This window comes from Eucyclogobius newberryi, unplaced genomic scaffold (assembly GCF_026437365.1).
Source record: "Eucyclogobius newberryi isolate DKJ021-1_F unplaced genomic scaffold, fEucNew1.0.hap1 SCAF_14, whole genome shotgun sequence".
Taxonomy (NCBI): Eukaryota; Metazoa; Chordata; class Actinopteri; order Gobiiformes; family Gobiidae; genus Eucyclogobius; species Eucyclogobius newberryi.
Genome location: NW_027315768.1, coordinates 22,776,591 through 22,797,528, shown reverse-complemented (window position 1 = coordinate 22,797,528; position 20,938 = coordinate 22,776,591). Strand labels below are relative to the sequence as shown.

Here is a 20,938-nt window from a genome sequence, read left to right as displayed (position 1 = left end):
TTTGATTTATTTGCAGGCTTCGATTTGCTGAGTTTCAAAGAATTTCAAATCAGGTTTCAGCATGTTTTTCCAATTTGAAGAAATCAAATCTGAGTAATTACCAAAACTACTCCAAGCAGAATAAATGTTCTAACCTCAAGTTAGTTGGAGTAGATTTTGTGCCTTTGCAGGGAAACTTAACAAATGAACACAACCTTACACAGCTGAACTGATTTCTGAAGACAGCTGCAAATTTCTTGTACAGAACTCTAGAGAATAAAAGTAAAACATTGCGAGACAAAGATGATACACGAGTAGAAACAGAGTGATGATGGAAAAATAGGCATGTGTCCGATTTCATATTACACAGCAGCGGAAAGATGAAGAATGTGGCAGACAGTGAAGTTTTGCCTTGAGATGTCAATCAAAAACATGAAAGAACACGATGATGCTATGATGTTTCTCTCCTGCTGCCTAACAAGCAAACAATACAGGCAAAATGTAATGCAGATCTGATTTGAAAACAAACATCTTGAGACACACAAATTCAAAATAGATGCAACAAAGGAATAACACATTTTGGAAATGCAAATACTTCAATATGAATCGCTACAAAAATGAAAGAAAAGCACAAATATGCTCCAAGACTCGTCCCAGGCCAGTTTCTGAACATTCTGTCGTTATAAAGAAACACTCACTGAATTTCAAATAATGTATCTAAATTTAGTAGCTTGAAGGTGAATTGCTATTAAAGGCGCAATGGACGATTTTTCGGCGATTTGAGAACGCAGGTGGAAGTGCAGATGCCACTCCCCCATGTGGACTGATACAACACACACGTGCGTTTGTTTATTAGCGCAACGGAGCGCATCGTATCTCTCGTCTCCCGTAGATTTCTGTCCACTTCTGCGTCAGCTCGAACTGTCTTTCTCCGTCTTCATTTTGCCCCGTACACTGAGGGAACTATATTATGATAGATCCATGCGCTTAGGCACGCGGAAACGTGGGGACGAGCCTGACGCGGCTGCAGATGAGCGGTAGGTGCGTTTTATGATTGATACGTGGCAGGACAAATGATTTATCCACGCCACGAGGAAATATGATACAAAATTTGCTGAAAAAAATCGTCCATTCCACCTTTAAATCAAAAATATCAAAGGCTGCAATTAACTTAAAGGCACAGCATAAAAATGTATTAGCCCAAAAAATAGACCAAAACAAAAGTCATTTTTTGTTTGTTTTTTTATTTGGATGTTTTATTGAGCTAAAAATGTAGAAAAAACTGTGTCCTTACTCTAAGCGGCCTTGTATCACCACAAAATTGAGTCTTACTCTGCCTGGAGGAGCCTTTTGCTTGTTTCCATGGAAATTTTGTTCATTCCACCGACTTCCACCTATGGCTGGGCAATATAGCATTGCAAAATCAAATTGTGTTATTTTGGTGAGATTATGGTGATTCAGTAATTCTCAGCCTGAGACTTTTTCCTACCCACTGCCTATTCGTTGAGGGACACATGGATCTACTCAACCACAGTGAAGAATGAACTCTGAAGAGCAGACAATCCCTGTAAGCGTCTTCCTGGCAATATGAACTTTTAATCTACATGATTTGTGATCTCGGGTGAAGAGAGGGGCAGAGTTATCAACCGATCACCACCTGGTGGTGAGTTGGATCCGCTGGCGGAGGAGGAAGCCGGACAGACTTGGCAGACCCAAGGGGAGGTTGGGGACATTGAGTCCGAGTGGACCATGTTCTCCGCCTCCATTGTTGATGCGGCTGCTCGGAGTTGTGGTCGCAAGGTCTCCGGTGCCTGTCGTGGCGGCAACCCCCGAACCCGGTGGTGGACACCGGAAGAAAGGGATGCCGTCAGACTGAAGAAGGAGGCCTATCAGGCCACTCTGGCTTGTAGGTCTCCGGAGGTCATCGACGGGTATCGGCAGGCCAAGCGAGCCGCGGCTCGTGCTGTCGCAGAGGCAAAAACCCGGGCCTGGGAGGAGTTCGGGGAGGCCATGGAGGAGGACTATCGGTCGGCACCAAAGAAATTCTGGCAAACCGTCCGGCGCCTCAGGAGGGGGAAGCAGTGTCTCACCAACACCGTTTACGGTGCCGGTGGAGGCCTGCTGACCTCGACTGGGGATGTCGTCGGACGGTGGAAGGAATACTTTGAGGATCTCCTTAATCCCTCAGTCACGTCTTCCGAAGAGGAAGTAGAGACCGGGGACTCAGAGGCTGGCTCATCCATCACCCAAGCTGAAGTCACTGAGGTTGTTCGCAAACTCCTCGGTGGCAGGGCTCCGGGGGTGGATGAGATCCGCCCTGAGTACCTAAAGTATCTGGATGTTGTAGGACTGTCTTGGTTGACACGTCTCTGCAACATCGCGTGGCGGTCGGGGACCGTGCCTCTGGACTGGCAGACCGGGGTGGTGGTCCCTCTGTTCAAGAAGGGGGACCGGAGGGTGTGTTCCAACTACAGAGGGATCACACACCTCAGCCTCCCGGGTAAGGTCTATTCCAAGGTACTGGAGAGGAGAATCCGACCGATGGTCGAACCTCGGATTCAGGAGGAGCAGAGTGGTTTTCGTCCCGGTCGTGGAACACTGGACCAGCTCTATACCCTCCATCGGGTGCTCGAGGGTTCATGGGAGTTTGCCCAACCAGTCCACTTGTGCTTTGTGGATCTGGAGAAGGCTTTTGACCGTGTCCCTCGGGGTGTCCTTTGGGGGGTGCTCCGGGAGTACGGGGTCCGGGGCCCTTTGCTCAGGGCTGTCCGGTCCCTGTATGACCAGAGCAGGAGCTGTGTTCGCATTGCTGGCAGTAAGTCAGACCTGTTCCCAGTGCATGTTGGACTCCGCCAGGGCTGCCCTTTGCAGTCAGGGGTTGGAGGGGGTCCGGTTTGGGGACCACAGGATCTCATCTCTGCCGTTTGCAGACGATGTTGTCCTGATGGCTCCATCAAACCCGGACCTGCAACATGCACTGGGACGGTTTGCAGCTGAGTGTGAAGCGGCTGGGATGAGAATCAGCACCTCCAAATCCGAGGCCATGGTTCTCGACCGGAAAAAGGTGGCTTGCCCTCTCCAGGTGGGTGGGGTGTCCTTGCCCCAAGTGAAGGAGTTCAAGTATCTCGGGGTCTTGTTCACGAGTGAGGGAAGGATGGAGCGTGAGATCGACAGGCGGATCAGTGCAGCGGCTGCAGTGATGCAGTCGCTGCATCGGACTGTTGTGGTGAAGAGGGAGCTGAGCCGAAAGGCAAAGCTCTCTATTTACCGGTCGGTCTACGTTCCTACCCTCACCTATGGTCATGAGCTTTGGGTAGTGACCGAAAGAACAAGATCGCGGATACAAGCGGTCGAAATGAGTTTCCTCCGCCGTGTGGCTGGGCGCTCCCTTAGAGATAAGGTGAGGAGCTCGGCCACACGGGGGGAGCTCGGAGTAGAGCCGCTGCTCCTTCACGTCGAGAGGAGCCAGCTGAGGTGGCTCGGGCATCTGTCCCGGATGCCTCCTGGGCGCCTCCCTCGGGAGGTGTTTCAGGCATGTCCCACCGGGAAGAGGCCCCGGGGAAGACCCAGGACACGCTGGAGAGACTATGTCTCTCGGCTGGCCTGGGAACGCCTCGGGATCCCCCCGGAGGAGTTAGAGAAGGAAGTCTGGGAGTCCCTGCTCAGACTGCTGCCCCCGCGACCCGGCCCCGGATAAAGCGGCAGAAGATGGATGGATGGATGGATGGATTTGTGATCTGGCTTTTAGAAAATTGCATGCACAACATGCAGTTTAGATGTCTACATCAGGGGTCAGAACATGTTTTGGCTTCGGGTACCACTTGGAAAAGTTCATGACTAAGGGTGCCACCACTAGACACAGGCACATGATTTAAAAGGAAAAAAAAACAATAATAATCTGGTCCTTCATTAGTGTTCACTATACACAGGTAAATGCTAAATGTTGGAGAAGTTGTGGTTGCCAGGAGGCACATTACTATTATGTTCTGTTGCTCAGAAATCTTTCACACAAAAAGTGTTTTTGACAGTCAAACTGTTTTGGACATCCACTCAATTTCAGAACTATGTATTTGGGCCTCAAAACTCCTGCCATGGACACAATTAATGGATATATGGAGTGTACTCCTAACAGCAGGGGAAAAGGCCATCACAAAAAATGTATGACACAAATTAAGCCGACAATCAAGAACTGGACCAACATTATACATGACAAACAGTAAATGTGGAAAAAAACAAAATCACATTTGGAATTAATTTGAAAATGTATACATTTGAACTAAATGGGACGTTTATTGTGGACTTTGTGTGCCTTCATGGCTATTTATATCATCTATACAGTCTTTCTGTGTCTTGTTAGGCCCGAGCGCCACAAGCTGGCGAGAGGCCTATTAATCTCGTAAGGCCGTGCAAAGCACGGCTGCGAAAGTGCGCACGTAGTGCGCACGAAATCGAGCGCGAAGCGCTCGCCCACTTCCAAACACTCACTAACGCACTCCTTCACTCATGCACGCCCCGTGCATACTAATTAGTAGTAGGAAAATGGAACATTACCGTTGTAAACGGGCGAAGCCCGTGCAAAAGTGCGCACTAAACGAGCACTTTACATTGAGATGACGACCGCGAAGCGGTCGTCATCCCCATTTAAAGCACTCTTTTGCGCTAAGTAGCTCACGAATACGTTCCCCATCTCTTGCATGTTCCGTGCATATAAGCATGTAATGCAAAAATTGAACATTATTACTGTATAGAGGGCCAAAAACACAAAGTGGGCGGAGCTCACTCAAAATTAACGAAAGTACCCGTCAGTGACCAGGGACCCACACCATGAGGTAGGAAAGCGCGAGCGCTTTCCGAAAATGCATAGTTTATGATATTTGAAAAATGGGAAACATTGTTTTCGCATCGGAATATTATTCTTTCTTCTTTCTTCTTCTCGGGACCAACCCCCCTATTTTTCACCCAGTGAGCATTGACGAAAAGTCACAAAAATTTTCACACCTCTAAAAATCGTGCCTCTCTACATTCTGGCTATTTCCCTTTTCTAAAATAAAAAAAAATGGCGCGTCAGCGCCCCCCAAATGTACCAAAAATGCATTGAGAGATGGGAAATGACACAAAAAAAATCTGATCGTAGAATCATGAAATTTGGCGCAGAGGTAGATGGTGACAAGAGAAGTAAAAAATATTATTACGGCAACGCCGTCCGCCCAACCGAATGTCGGCCATATTGCTTCAAAAATGGCTAAACATGACTTCGGAGTTTTTCCAAACGTCGTACTTTTATGAACTCCTCCCAGGGCGTTGGCCCTAAAAAGCTGAAATTTGGTGAAAATGCTACTGAGGAGTGGGACATCAAAAGTTATCCAAATTACATTGATACCTCTCACGGTCTCTGTGCGGCGAAGCCGCAAACTGTAGCTAGAATTTCAGAAATCTCCCATATTTAAAATTTCTGCCGTTTGCGCAGATAAAGTCCGAATTGCGTCAAATTAGAATCAGTTGTTAAACTCTTTGCCCTAAACCTACTTGAAGTGAAATAAATTCATTTGGCGCCACAGCGCCCCCTACAGATTTTATATGGAGGTTAAATGTTTAGTTTTGCGAAATTATATGAAATTTGACACACAACTCAATTTTAGCATCCCCATCAAAAAAGTCAATGAGACTCATGTCATAATTGTTATGGCGTTGCCGTAACGATGACCGAAACCTTTCATGTTATTCCAATGGGGAAATTGCCAGAACATGTTTACACTTTAGACTTTCACAAACTCCTCCCAGGGCGTCAGCCCTATTAACCTGAAATTTGGTGAGACTCATCTTCAGGACCATCAAAAGTTATCCACATTTTCATTCAAAGAGTCACGGTGTCTGTGCGGCAAAGCCGCACATTTTGCCAAGAATTCAAAATAAAATAGCTTTTTGATGGTAAAACAAAGGGGAGAAGATGTGACAGCGTCACAGATTCAGCAGTAGGCGTAATAAAAGGACAATTGGGGCGCGTTAGCGCCCCCTCCTCTTGCGGCATGGCGGCGAGGGCCGATCATTGCCGCTTGCGGCTATATTTATTTTTATTATTATTTTTCTTGTTCTTCTTCAGCGCTTTGAACTCTAATTTGACCCCCTGAACATGCTCAAAAACTCACCAAATTTTGCCCAAAATTCAGAATCGGCGAAAAATTTTATCTTTTCGGAGCCATTTTTTTTTTCTCAAAAAATGGCGCGACAGCGCCACCGACAAAAGTCAAAATACATTGCGCCTATGGGAGACACCCCGAGGTCAACTTTGGCGTAAAGCTACGCAATTCGGGACACGCATTCCTCTCGTGAGGACAAAAAAAAAATATTATTGTGGCCACGCCCCCAGACTTACCCTATGGCCGCCATCTTCCTTTGAAAATGAAAACACGCTGTGTCAGCCATTTTGTTCACGTCAAACTTTGACGAACTCCTCCTAGGGCGTTTTGCCCACCGACTTCAAAATCGGCGTACGTTCTCTGGACAAGTGGGGCATCTAAAGTTATCCAATTTTTTGAGATACCTTTTACGGTCTGTGTGCGGCGCAGCCACAAAGTTGGACAACTTATTTTGGGATATTGCTAATCTAAAAATTGCTCCCATTTGATCAAAACCAGTCCGATTAGGACCAAATTTGAATCAGTTGTTAAACTTTCTAGTTTGGACCAGTTTAGGATGACAAAATTGAAATGGCCGCGATACCGCCCCCTACAGAGTGACCTTTAAATTAACATTGAAGGTCAAAAATTAGTTTTACCAAAATTGTCTAAACTTTACCCAAAATTCTATTTTGCCGTCCCGATCACAAAAGCCAATCACAAAAATGCCTAAATTTTTACGGCGTAGTCGTAGCGATGACAGAAACCTCCCATGTTATCCCTATGGGAAAACCACAAAATCTCTCAAATTACCACATTTTTATGTTTTACACTTTAACGAACTCCTCCTAGTGCGTTTTGCCCACCAACCTCAAAATCGGTGTACGTCCTCTAGACAAGTGGTGTATCTAAAGTTATCCAAATTTTAAGGATAACTTTTACGGTCTCTGTGCGACGGAGCCGCAAACGTTTCCCAGAATTCTGACTATTTGGCCTTCAGAGTGGCCTATAAACAATAGTTTTTCCAAATGACATGATATTTTGAACAAAATTCTAATTTGCCATCCTGATCATAAAAGTATGAGAGCCAAAGTCATATTTTGTACGGCGTAACCGTAGCGATGACAGAAACATCCCATGTTATCCTTATGGGAAAATCGTAGAATCGCTCAAATCACCACATTTTTACGGTTCACACTTTAACCAACTCCTCCTAGGGCGATTGTCCGATCAAGTTCATATTTGGAGAATATCATCTACACAAGCGGGGCATCAAAACTTATCCATATTTTGATTCTATGTGCTACGGTCTCTGTGTGGCGGACCCGCAAATATATGTCAGAAATGGAAAAACTGCGAAATCTCTAAAATGACCACATTTTTACGCTTCACACTTTAACAAACTCCTCCTAGTGCGTTTTGCCCACCAACCTCAAAATCGGTGTACGTCCTCTAGACAAGTGGGGCATCTAAAGTTATTCAAATTTTAAGGATAGCTTTTACGGTCTCTGTGCGACGGAGCCACAAACGTTTCCCAGAATTCTGACTATTTGGCCTTCAGAGTGGCCTATAAACAATAGAGTTTTTCCAAATGACATGATATTTTGCACAAAATTCTAATTTGCCATCCTGATCATAAAAGTATGAGAGCCAAAGTCATATTTTGTACGGCGTAACCGTAGCGATGACAGAAACATCCCATGTTATCCTTATGGGAAAATCGTAGAATCGCTCAAATCACCACATTTTTACGGTTCACACTTTAACAAACTCCTCTAAGGGCAATAGCTCGATCAAGCTCATATTTGGGGAAAATCATCTACACAAGCGCGGCATCAAAAGTTATCCATATTTTGATTTTAAGTGCTACGGTCTCTGTGCGGTAGAGCCGCAAATATATGTCACAAATGGGAAAAACGCCAAATCCTTGAAATGTTCACATTTACGCTTCACACTTTAATGAACTCCTCTGTGGGCAATAGCTCGATCAAGCTCATATTTTGGGAAAATCATCTACACAAGCGGAGCATCAAAAGTTATCCATATTTTTATTCCAAGTGTCACGGTCTCTGTGCGCTGGAGCTGCACATTTGACCGACATTTGTGTTCATTTGCACTGGTTAAGCACAGCATTGTACATGTACAATGTGTCGCTGTCTTAGTTCTTAGACAATTGCGTTAGCGCCAACTCTGTAAAATGCAGAGAGCAGAGTCGGAAGGCCGGCGGCCCGCGAGGGCCGTTGGATGCCGCTTGCGGCTTTAATTTTTCTGGTTCTTCTGCTTTTTGAGCTCTAATTTGACCCCCTGAACATGCTCAAAAACTCACCAAACTTTACCCAAAATTCAAAATCGGCGAAAAATTTGTTTTTTCTGGGCCATTTTCTTTTTCGTTAAAAAATGGCGCGACAGCGCCACCGACAAAAGTCAAAATACATTGCGCCTATGGGAGACACCCCGAGGTCAACTTTGGCGTAAAGCTACGCAATTCGGGACACGCATTCCTCTCGTGAGGACAAAAAAAAAATATTATTGTGGCCACGCCCCCAGACTTACCCTATGGCCGCCATCTTCCTTTGAAAATGAAAACACGCTGTGTCAGCCATTTTGTTCACGTCAAACTTTGACGAACTCCTCCTAGGGCGTTTTGCCCACCGACTTCAAAATCGGCGTACGTTCTCTGGACAAGTGGGGCATCTAAAGTTATCCAATTTTTTGAGATACCTTTTACGGTCTGTGTGCGGCGCAGCCACAAAGTTGGACAACTTATTTTGGGATATTGCTAATCTAAAAATTGCTCCCATTTGATCAAAACCAGTCCGATTAGGACCAAATTTGAATCAGTTGTTAAACTTTCTAGTTTGGACCAGTTTAGGATGACAAAATTGAAATGGCCGCGATACCGCCCCCTACAGAGTGACCTTTAAATTAACATTGAAGGTCAAAAATTAGTTTTACCAAAATTGTCTAAACTTTACCCAAAATTCTATTTTGCCGTCCCGATCACAAAAGCCAATCACAAAAATGCCTAAATTTTTACGGCGTAGTCGTAGCGATGACAGAAACCTCCCATGTTATCCCTATGGGAAAACCACAAAATCTCTCAAATTACCACATTTTTATGTTTTACACTTTAACGAACTCCTCCTAGTGCGTTTTGCCCACCAACCTCAAAATCGGTGTACGTCCTCTAGACAAGTGGTGTATCTAAAGTTATCCAAATTTTAAGGATAACTTTTACGGTCTCTGTGCGACGGAGCCGCAAACGTTTCCCAGAATTCTGACTATTTGGCCTTCAGAGTGGCCTATAAACAATAGTTTTTCCAAATGACATGATATTTTGAACAAAATTCTAATTTGCCATCCTGATCATAAAAGTATGAGAGCCAAAGTCATATTTTGTACGGCGTAACCGTAGCGATGACAGAAACATCCCATGTTATCCTTATGGGAAAATCGTAGAATCGCTCAAATCACCACATTTTTACGGTTCACACTTTAACCAACTCCTCCTAGGGCGATTGTCCGATCAAGTTCATATTTGGAGAATATCATCTACACAAGCGGGGCATCAAAACTTATCCATATTTTGATTCTATGTGCTACGGTCTCTGTGTGGCGGACCCGCAAATATATGTCAGAAATGGAAAAACTGCGAAATCTCTAAAATGACCACATTTTTACGCTTCACACTTTAACAAACTCCTCCTAGTGCGTTTTGCCCACCAACCTCAAAATCGGTGTACGTCCTCTAGACAAGTGGGGCATCTAAAGTTATTCAAATTTTAAGGATAGCTTTTACGGTCTCTGTGCGACGGAGCCACAAACGTTTCCCAGAATTCTGACTATTTGGCCTTCAGAGTGGCCTATAAACAATAGAGTTTTTCCAAATGACATGATATTTTGCACAAAATTCTAATTTGCCATCCTGATCATAAAAGTATGAGAGCCAAAGTCATATTTTGTACGGCGTAACCGTAGCGATGACAGAAACATCCCATGTTATCCTTATGGGAAAATCGTAGAATCGCTCAAATCACCACATTTTTACGGTTCACACTTTAACAAACTCCTCTAAGGGCAATAGCTCGATCAAGCTCATATTTGGGGAAAATCATCTACACAAGCGCGGCATCAAAAGTTATCCATATTTTGATTTTAAGTGCTACGGTCTCTGTGCGGTAGAGCCGCAAATATATGTCACAAATGGGAAAAACGCCAAATCCTTGAAATGTTCACATTTACGCTTCACACTTTAATGAACTCCTCTGTGGGCAATAGCTCGATCAAGCTCATATTTTGGGAAAATCATCTACACAAGCGGAGCATCAAAAGTTATCCATATTTTTATTCCAAGTGTCACGGTCTCTGTGCGCTGGAGCTGCACATTTGACCGACATTTGTGTTCATTTGCACTGGTTAAGCACAGCATTGTACATGTACAATGTGTCGCTGTCTTAGTTCTTAGACAATTGCGTTAGCGCCAACTCTGTAAAATGCAGAGAGCAGAGTCGGAAGGCCGGCGGCCCGCGAGGGCCGTTGGATGCCGCTTGCGGCTTTAATTTTTCTGGTTCTTCTGCTTTTTGAGCTCTAATTTGACCCCCTGAACATGCTCAAAAACTCACCAAACTTTACCCAAAATTCAAAATCGGCGAAAAATTTTGTTTTTTCTGGGCCATTTTCTTTTTCGTTAAAAAATGGCGCGACAGCGCCACCGACAAAAGTCAAAATACATTGCGCCTATGGGAGACGCCCCGAGGTCAACTTTGTCGTAGAGCTACGAAATTCGGAACACGCATTCCTCTTGTGAGGACAAAAAACAAATATTATTGTGGCCACGCCCCCAGACTTACCCTATGCCCGCCATCTTCCTTTGAACATGAAAACACGCTGAGTCAGCCATTTTGTTCACGTCAAACTTTGACGAACTCCTCCTAGGGCGTTTTGCCCACCGACTTCAAAATCGGCGGACGTCCTCTGGACAAGTGGGGCATCTAAAGTTATCCAATTTTTTGAGATACCTTTTACGGTCCGTGTGCGGCGCAGCCGCAAAGTTGGACAACTTATTTTGGAATATTGCAGATCTAAAAATTGTTCCCATTTGATCAAAACAAGTCCGATTAGGACCAAATTTGAATCAGTTGTTCAACTTTCTAGTTTGGACCAGTTTATGATGACAAAATTGAAATGGGCGCGATAGCGCCCCCTACAGAGTGACCTTTAAATTAACATTGAAGGTCAAAAATTAGTTTTACCAAAATTTTCTAAACTTTACCCAAAATTCTATTTTGGCGTCCCGATCACAAAAGCCAATCAGACAAATGCCTTAATTTTTACGGCGTAGTCGTAGCGATGACATAAACCTCCCATGTTATCCCTATGGGAAAACCGCTAAATCTCTCGAATATCCACATTTTTCTGTTTCACACTTTAAGGAACTCCTCCTAGTGCGTTTTGCCCACCGACCTCAAAATCGGTGTACGTCCTCTAGACAAGTGGGGCATCTAAAGTTATCCAAATTTTAAGGATAGCTTTTACGGTCTCTGTGCGACGGAGCCGCAAACGTTTCCCAGAATTCTGACTATTTGGCCTTCAGAGTGGCCTATAAACAATAGAGTTTTTCCAAATGACATGATATTTTGCACAAAATTCTAATTTGCCATCCTGATCATAAAAGTATGAGAGCCAAAGTCATATTTTGTACGGCGTAACCGTAGCGATGACAGAAACATCCCATGTTATCCTTATGGGAAAATCGTAGAATCGCTCAAATCACCACATTTTTACGCTTCACACTTTAACAAACTCCTCCTAGGGCGATTGTCCGATCAAGTTCATATTTGGAGAATATCATCTACACAAGCGGGGCATCAAAACTTATCCATATTTTGATTCTAAGTGCTACGGTCTCTGTGTGGCGGACCCGCAAATATGTGTCAGAAATGGGAAAACAGCAAAATCTCTGAAATGTTCACATTTACGCTTCACACTTTAACAAACTCCTCTAAGGGCAATAGCTCGATCAAGCTCATATTTGGGGAAAATCATCTACACAAGCGCGGCATCAAAAGTTATCCATATTTTTATTCCAAGTGTCACGGTCTCTGTGTGGCGGACCCGCACATTTGACCGACACTTGTGTTCATTTGCACTGGATTGGCCATGTCCAATGTGTCGCCGTCTGTCAAGTTATTTTTTAATTCAACACAATAAGGGCGCCATCTTTATCAAGTCGAAAGCGCAGTCGGAAGGCCGGCGGCCCGCGAGGGCCGTTGGATGCCGCTTGCGGCTTTAATTCTTTCTTTCTTTCTTTCTTTCTTTCTTCTTCTTCTTCTTGGGACCAACCCCCCTATTTTTCACCCAGTGAACATTGACGAAAAGTCACACAAATTTGCACACCTCTAAAAATCGTGCCTCTCTACATTATGGCTATTTCCCTTTTCTAAAATAAAAAAAATTGGTGCGTCAGCGCCCCCAAATGTACCAAAAATGCATTGAGAGATGGGAAATGACACAAAAAAAATCTGATCGTAGAATCATGAAATTTGGCGCAGAGGTAGATGGTGACAAGAGAAGTAAAAAAATATTATTACGGCAACGCCGTCCGCCCAACCAAATGTCGGCCATATTGCTTCAAAAATGGCTAAACATGACTTCGGAGTTTTTCCAAACGTCGTACTTTTACGAACTCCTCCCAGGGCGTTGGCCCTAAAAAGCTGAAATTTGGTGAAAATGCTACTGAGGAGTGGGACATCAAAAGTTATCCAAATTACATTGATACCTGTCACGGTCTCTGTGCGGCGAAGCCGCAAACTGTAGCAAGAATTTCAGAAATCTCCCAAATTTTACATTTCTGCCGTTTGCGCAGATAAAGTCCGAATTGCGTCAAATTAGAATCAGTTGTTAAACTCTTTGCCCTAAACCTACTTGAAGTGAAATAAATTAATTTGGAGCCACAGCGACCCCTACAGATTTTATATGGAGGTTAAATGTTTAGTTTTGCGAAATTATATGAAATTTGACACACAACTCAATTTTAGAATCCCCATCAAAAAAGTCAATGAGACCCATGTCATAATTGTTATGGCGTTGCCGTAACGATGACCGAAACCTTCCATGTTATTCCAATGGGGAAATCGCCAGAACATGTTTACACTTTAGACTTTTACAAACTCCTCTTAGGGCGTCAGCCCTATTAACCTGAAATTTGGTGATACTCATCTACAGGGGTGGACCATCAAAAGTTATCCACATTTTTATTCAAAGAGTCACGGTGTCTGTGCGGCAAAGCCGCACATTTTGCCAAGAATTCAAAATAAAATAGCTTTTTGATGGTAAAACAAAGGGGAGAAGATGTGACAGCGTCACAGATTCAGCAGTAGGCGTAATAAAAGGACAATTGGGGCGCGTTAGCGCCCCCTCCTCTTGCGGCGTGGAGGCGGCGTAGCGAGGGCCGATCATTGCCGCTTGCGGCTATATTTATGTGTTCTTATTGTGCTGGTCTGTATATATTTTTTTTCATTCATTCATTTTCTACCGCTTGTTATTGAAAAAACGAAAAAGATAATTTTAAGGAGCAGCTATGTAGCCTTCCATTTCATCCCTACTGACCGCCAGAGGCGGTTCAAGCACTGAATGATCACTCTGTGCATATCCGGTGACTCCCATGAACCTATTTAGTCAGGTGGCACTGGAAGCTCAATCCCTTGAATCTTCTTGCGAAAGCACGAGGATTCCGAGGGACAGAGACCTCTGGCAGTCATGCGGGATTCATAGAACTGGAGTTACGTTGGTAAATATCGTTTAACAGGCAGCACAGCACTGAATCCTGATTGGCTGCAGGCGCTGGGCTTTGGCAGGTTTTAGATTTAGGCGTAGAAACTGACAACTCAAATGAGGGACTTGTGAGGCTCATTCTGCTTTCTGACTGGATAATTGTCTTGAAAATAAATCACCAAAGTACAACATAAACAATGTCCAGTGTTTATGTAATTAAAAATAAAAAAATAAAATCACCATTATAATTGCTTCCGGTAAAAGCTATATTGGATTATTATGATACATATGTAAATATGCCAGATTTTAGCCACAGGCAAGTTTCCATCCATTGTCCCTGGAAAAGTTGATGTACCAATTAAAAGGTGACACAATTAAAACAAAAATACAGTACAAATCAAAGGCACACAGTCCACAGACAATAACTCCACAGAAAACACATGTAAAATAGAGTGGACACATTACAGGGAAAGACAGGAGCTATTCACTACCACAAACTCAGGACTGAGCAGACTGAAGTGTCCACTGTGATCACTAACGGGAACAAGCGGCAGAAAATGAATGATTAACATACTGCTTCTTTCAAATGACAAATCTACAAGCAATGCTCACCAGGTTTTCAGTAAAAAAAAAACATACAACAATTATTTCCATTTAAACATTTTCACAGTATAATAAACTGAATAAGAAGTGAGTTGTGTGGAGCATTTAATCGATAAGCTTGTGGCTTTTACATAGAGGCAGATGGAGGCTGATTCATCAACGGTCTGTCTGAGAGGCCACTTTTTATAGAGACTGCATCTATGGAAAATTCTCAGTAAAGTGAGGGGGAGCTATAACACATGCTGCTGTTTGCTGAATGCTTAAGCAGCTGTCCAGCCACTCTCTCAGGACTCAGAGGTCAAACTGAGCTGGAACTGGCCAAGACGGAAACAAACAATGGAGGGATGGAAACGAGGAAAAGCCTGGTTGAGAAACGGAGATTATCAAAACGAGACGGATATTTAGGAATTTAAGAAAAAAGACCAATTGTTCTCTAGGAATTATACGACAGGATCTATTGGAAGAATACGATGAAAACATGTATTCTAGGACACTAAAATGATTAATCAGGCTGGATTATTGGCAAAAAGCAGGAATAGTTTGACAGTAAATGACAAAAAAGATCATGTTTTGCGCAAGTCCACTGGCAGTGACATTTGCCAAGCCGATTTCATTGCGCCTTGAAATAACATCTTCCTTGTATCCTCGTATGCGCTGTTTGACTGTGGCTCCCCTAGGGTTTTTGGCGATGTCAGTCTCGTCATCATAAACCTCTCCACTGATTCGTAGCCTGTCTGCTGGCAGCGCACAGCGGCCCTTTACAAACACCATTGCATTTTATTATCATGCTGCCGATGTCACGGAGAAGGGGCAGGATCCAAGCAGCTCATCCGGGCAGACGAGGATAAAACTTTAGCTTTAAAGATAATCATCTTTCTCCCAGCTCCCATCTGCACGCAGGCATGTGCGCACAAAGACCCTGTGGAGATAGACCCAGCCTTCTAACACATCAAGGGCAGACTTAATGGTTGTGATGCAACGTAAGCTGCCGAGACAGGTAAAGAGGAGGAAAATTAACACCAGTGCATTTCCCTTATCTCATGCTGAAATAAAGAACTAGCACCGGGCTAAAGGGCAGTGTTTCTCGTTGAGGGATGTGAGATCACTCCAAAATGCAAGCCCTACATTTTTAGAAGGTCATACATAGAGAAATAAGAGTTAGTACAGGCCTGAGTAGTAGATGCATTTAACTAAGGCATGTCCAAACTACGGCCCGGGGGCCAAATGCGGCCCTCAGACAATTTTTTGTTGGCCCTCCGGCTTCCTGTTGTTGGTCCAAACAACAAACAATTTGGAAACATTCAAGCAATGTGATGTTATACCAACATAATATTAATGTTGCAAGTCTTATTAAAGGTGTGGAGGCATCAAAACAATATCAAATGCAAAACTTCACTTTAATATGTAATAATTCAACATCGTCAGGTTGTTTGTGGCCTCTGCTCCGTATAAGTTTCAAAATGCGGCCCTCGCAAAAAAAGTTTAGACACCCCTGATCTGATAGATACAGGCATTTGAATAGTACATTGTAAACATGCACAATGCAAACCCTCCAATTGATTTCCTCTTCTAGATTCTAGATATTCAAGACTAGAATAGATTTATTACATTGCTAATTACTTCATACTTACTTCTGCATTGTTTGTATTGTTATTGATATTCAAACATTAAACACAACCTCTGCTTTGGCCTCTCATGTTTTAGACACTTTAACACACATGGCTCCCTATTGAGATACTGCTGGCAACAGAGGGAATTATGTAGACGAGATAAACAATCCAAACTAATGCAGGCATGCAGAGAGAGTGAACACAATTTGACAGCAGAAATGTCCAGAACGAGTCTTGTGATGATTTGTGGACTTAAAAAACACACAGAAGATCTCAGAGCTCTACCTATGATAAAACTGGGAAATTTGACACAGATGGATTTTGTGAGGCTCAAATGGGAGAGGATGTAGTAAATAAACAAGCGTGAATGAAGCTAAATGCTACTACTCCGGGTATGTTTTTGATGAGGGAACAATGTTATAACAGTCGTTTTTGAATATGTGTTCTTTAAGTTAACGTAAGTTTATTGCAATCCTCACACTTGATATTTTATTGAAGGTGGAAGCATACGGAGTAACCTACTACACAGCATACAGAGAAACACTGTATAATCTCCTTGCTTGACATAGCAAAATTCAATATCAACCAAAATGTCAACCTTTGCTCATCTCGTACGTACTCTGTTCCGCGCATGTCCTTGACAGATCCACAAATCACTGCAGCATAAGCCCGCGGGCCGTGTGCATCTATCCTGGGGACATCATATTTACTGTAGCAGGACGACGAGATTATGATATTGAGAGCTTTGAGGGAAAATCTTTGGAGAGAACAGACCTAGACAGTTTGTTGTCTGGTCGGGCCCGGCTCCTAACTTCTCGCTGCAGCTCTGACAGCTTTAGTGTTGAGCAGCCTTTTAAAATGCATTACCGCACTTTTCGAAATCGATCACCGAAGGATATACTCTCTCAGTGAACACACACACACACACACACACACAGACACACACAGACACACACACACACACACACAACAGCTGCACCTGGTGTAGCCTGACAAAGGGGAACAAGGCAAGGTCATATGGTTGGTTAGGCTTAGTACAAGTCAAACACACCTTAGTCTAAAATATGAAAATGTACAACAAGGATTCGGATAGTGCCAATCCCCATATGTGCTATTCCCCATCTCAAAATAATACAGGTTTAAATTTAGTTAAAAGGGTTTAATGCAAACAAAGCCATCTAAAAAAATCATGCTATCCAAATATAGTCTTTTACTTAGCTAACCAGCTAAGTCCCTCGAGTTATCAGTTCCTTTTTTTTTTTGGGCCCATAGGCTTTATTAGACAGAACACGACACTGTGGCGGGCTGCACATGGAGCCTGGCATGCGTGCTGCCACCTTAACCACTCGAAGACTGGGCAGCACGAGGAATCACACTTCCATCTTTGCAGATCCCTTTGCTTTGCCCTTCGCTTTCTCGCTCCGCACTGACCCTGTGAAGCCCATGACGCTTCTGATGCTGCAGTTGAGGGCTTGATTTCTACAGAGACCAGTCCTTGAGCAGACCGTGGGCAGCCTCCAGTAAAGCGCTTTGGATGTAAGCCTCTGCCAAATGGTGCATCAATGTTAGGTCCCGGAGAAAGGGGGAGAGAGGTAATCCTGCACTAAAACATGTCCTAAACTCAGCCAGTCGTCCCCTTATTACACACGAGGACACTGTTCGGGATCCAGATCTCTACAAACACAATCTGCTACAAGGGGAGGGTTTTACAAAAGGACAAGTCAAACCAATATTGCATACATTCATGGATAATCTCTTTTTCACCGCCGATATGGTGTAGGCTCCGTGGGATAACTGGCAACTGTCCAGATTAGAACGACTCAAATTATACAAGTATGTTTATATTTTGTCCTATGTGGTTGGATTGATTAAACTATTCTGAACCAAAATGCAACTACTAATATTTAAATCCAACTAATGTAGTTGGTTTAAATATTGCAAAAATGTGAATGGAGAGGTTAATCAACCATTAAATAGGAGATTAACACTTTTGTTATTTTCTTTTACTAGAGACAATATATTCCATATTCTAATTTCCATTCTCCATAACAATTATTATTATTAGCATTATCATTATTATCATCATCATATTGATATTGATTATCATCAATAGATATATTTTTGGATGTTGTTGGTAAAACACAAGTACAAGGTTTGCATCACCTTATTCGCCCTACTTTTGCCTCTTTCTGCTATGGTTTGGTACTTCTGTTGTATTGGCACTTCTGTTGTATTGGCATTTCCGGTTGAGCAGACATTCCTTTCACTAAAGTGGAGAACTAAAATATGATATAAAGTAGGTTGATTTTTGTAAGAGCACTAACAAGTCAAAGCACCGATTCCCTGGGCGGCCAGAAAACGGCTTTGTGCCTGTGTAGAATTTATTTGCCATAGAGATTGGCATGTAAAATAACACAACCAGAAGGAGGATGACAGTGGGAATAAGGTGAATATGAAGCACAGTTTTGTTGGGTGCAGGAGCACGGAGGACAGTGATGAAACAAAATGTCTGTAACGAGTGAAAGGCTTAGGCCAAAAAAAAAAAATTGTGTGTTTCCAGTAACCCGACAGACCTGAATTTCAAAATAAAAAAACAGAGCTTAAACATTTTATTGCATATTTACTGGCCGTACGTTTCGAGAATGTCAAATTGTGAGGGAATCCAACTCATCTGTGGGGATTGCAAGATATGAAAATCGCTGCACTTTTGATAGGTTTCGTTTTACCTATGGGCGCATCCATGTTCCCGCAGATGCTCATATTTGATCAGCGTGCAGACCGGCTGGGTCGGCACTAGATCATACACTCCTAACTCACGGAAGTCAGAATGAGTTAGGAGTGTATGATCTAGTGCCAACCCACTGGCTGCCATGGCCGTGGGGACAGGCACGTCCGGGGTAGCAGCGGTGAAGATATGCATCACGTAGTGACAATAAGAATAATAATGCAATGCCGACACGGCAAAGCCTGTCACGGGTTCGTTTGCCACTTTCAAAGTTCCAACTACTGCTGGAAATGCCTATTAGCAAGTGATCCATTTGGTCAACAAGACTCCAAAGTCAGACGAGTGGATCTACAGCTCATCGAACACGCGCGCAGGGCAACAGTGCGGACCACGGCGCGGGGGCCGGCGCGTGTAACAGTAGAATTAGTGTGTTTTAGACAGACAGAACTGACGCTTGAGTGTGCACCCTTTAGTCACGGCAAAACGCGCTGAAGAAAATGTGGTAAACGGGTTTAAAATGATTTGGCATGGCGCGCAGCAGCTGGCAAACGGGCGCGGGCGCTCCCCCCGGGACCGCGCGCAGGAACAAAGCAGCTCGGAGAAGCCCCGTCAGACTTCCGCAGGAGTTTGGCGAGAAATTGCTTCACACACTCTTATCTTTTGACTTAATACCGCTTTTTACATTTAATTTAATGCTATTTTACGGTGTCGGCGGTACTTTATAAATACAAATAAATGATAATAATTTATTTTATTTATATTGTAGAAATCAATAATCTAAGTGCGGCGGATCCATAAACCAAGTAATAAAATAACTATGGCCTAATGGCTCTTTTCCTGTGGTTGGACTAGTATAGATGTAGAGAACTATTTTATTCAATATCTGCACCAATAAGGCCACTTCAATGTGAAGCGCTCACTTCTGAGAAAAGAAAACTGTCTGCAAAACCTGTGCGAGGATTTTAAAATATATTATTATTTTTATTTATTTTTTTAAATACGGCCTACCTACCTGAATTTTTTTTTCAATGTTACAGGAAACACACCATTTTATTTGGCCTTACAGAACTAGTGCTGCAAAATAACTACCTCAGAGAAAAATCATTACTAGTGTTGCAGAGTTACAGTGCTCCAAGAGCGACACAAGGAAAACCAACATTGCATCACATAAAGTTAAACAAACCCATGTAGAAGTTTCTTGTATGAAGTAATATGACATTATTATCTCAGAACAATTAAAGCAAAGTTGAGTTGTTGTTTTTCTTTTCTAGCTATGGATTTTCTACCAGACATGGATCGCTTTCCTTGACTCACACTCAATTCAGGCAAGGCAATGCAAATGTATTCATGGAGTACAATTCGTACACAGGGCAATTCAATGTGCATCACACAACAGGAACAAATGCATTAAAATACTTACTTTTAAGGCAAAAGAATGAAATCCTTTCAGTCATATGCACAGCTAAAATGTTTTTAGCTTAGTTTTGAACATTGTCAGAGTAGAAGCCTGTCTCACATCTTCAGGAAGACTGTTCCAGATTTTAGTTGCATAAAACTGAAACGCAGATTCTGACTCTGGCACCAGCAGGAGGCCGGTCCATGTTTAGTCCTGACTCTGGCACCAGCAGGAGGCCGGTCCATGTTTAGTCCTGACTCTGGCACCAGCAGGAGGCCGGTCCATGTTTAGTCCTGACTCTGGCACCAGCAGGAGGCCGGTCCATGTTTAGTCCTGACTCTGGCACCAGCAGGAGGCCGGTCCATGTTTAGTCCTGACTCTGGCACCAGCAGGAGGCCGGTCCATGTTTAGTCCTGACTCTGGCACCAGCAGGAGGCCGGTCCATGTTTAGTCCTGACTCTGGCACCAGCAGGAGGCCGGTCCATGAGGTCCTCAGAGTCCGAGATGGTTCATATGGCACCAACATGTCCAAGAGGTACTTTGGTGCTAGGCCATGAAGAGACTTGTTTAAATGGTTAAAGGAATGTAAACAATAGAACAATGAATAGATTATTTGACTAATCTAAGAAAACAATCTATACATTACTCAATTACTTAAACAATTGCAAACTGCAGCCCTTGTGTGTTTCTACCTTTACAACATTGTCGTGATGTAGGACACTCAAGCACACTGAAC

The 20,938-nt window shown here is 43.4% G+C and overlaps 1 protein-coding gene across 1 annotated transcript in view; it reads right to left on the bottom strand.

Moving 5' to 3' along the window:
• man1a2 (mannosidase, alpha, class 1A, member 2) overlaps positions 1 to 20,938 on the bottom strand; it is a 123,714-nt gene that overhangs the window by 25,012 nt on the left and 77,764 nt on the right. The window lies entirely within an intron of this gene.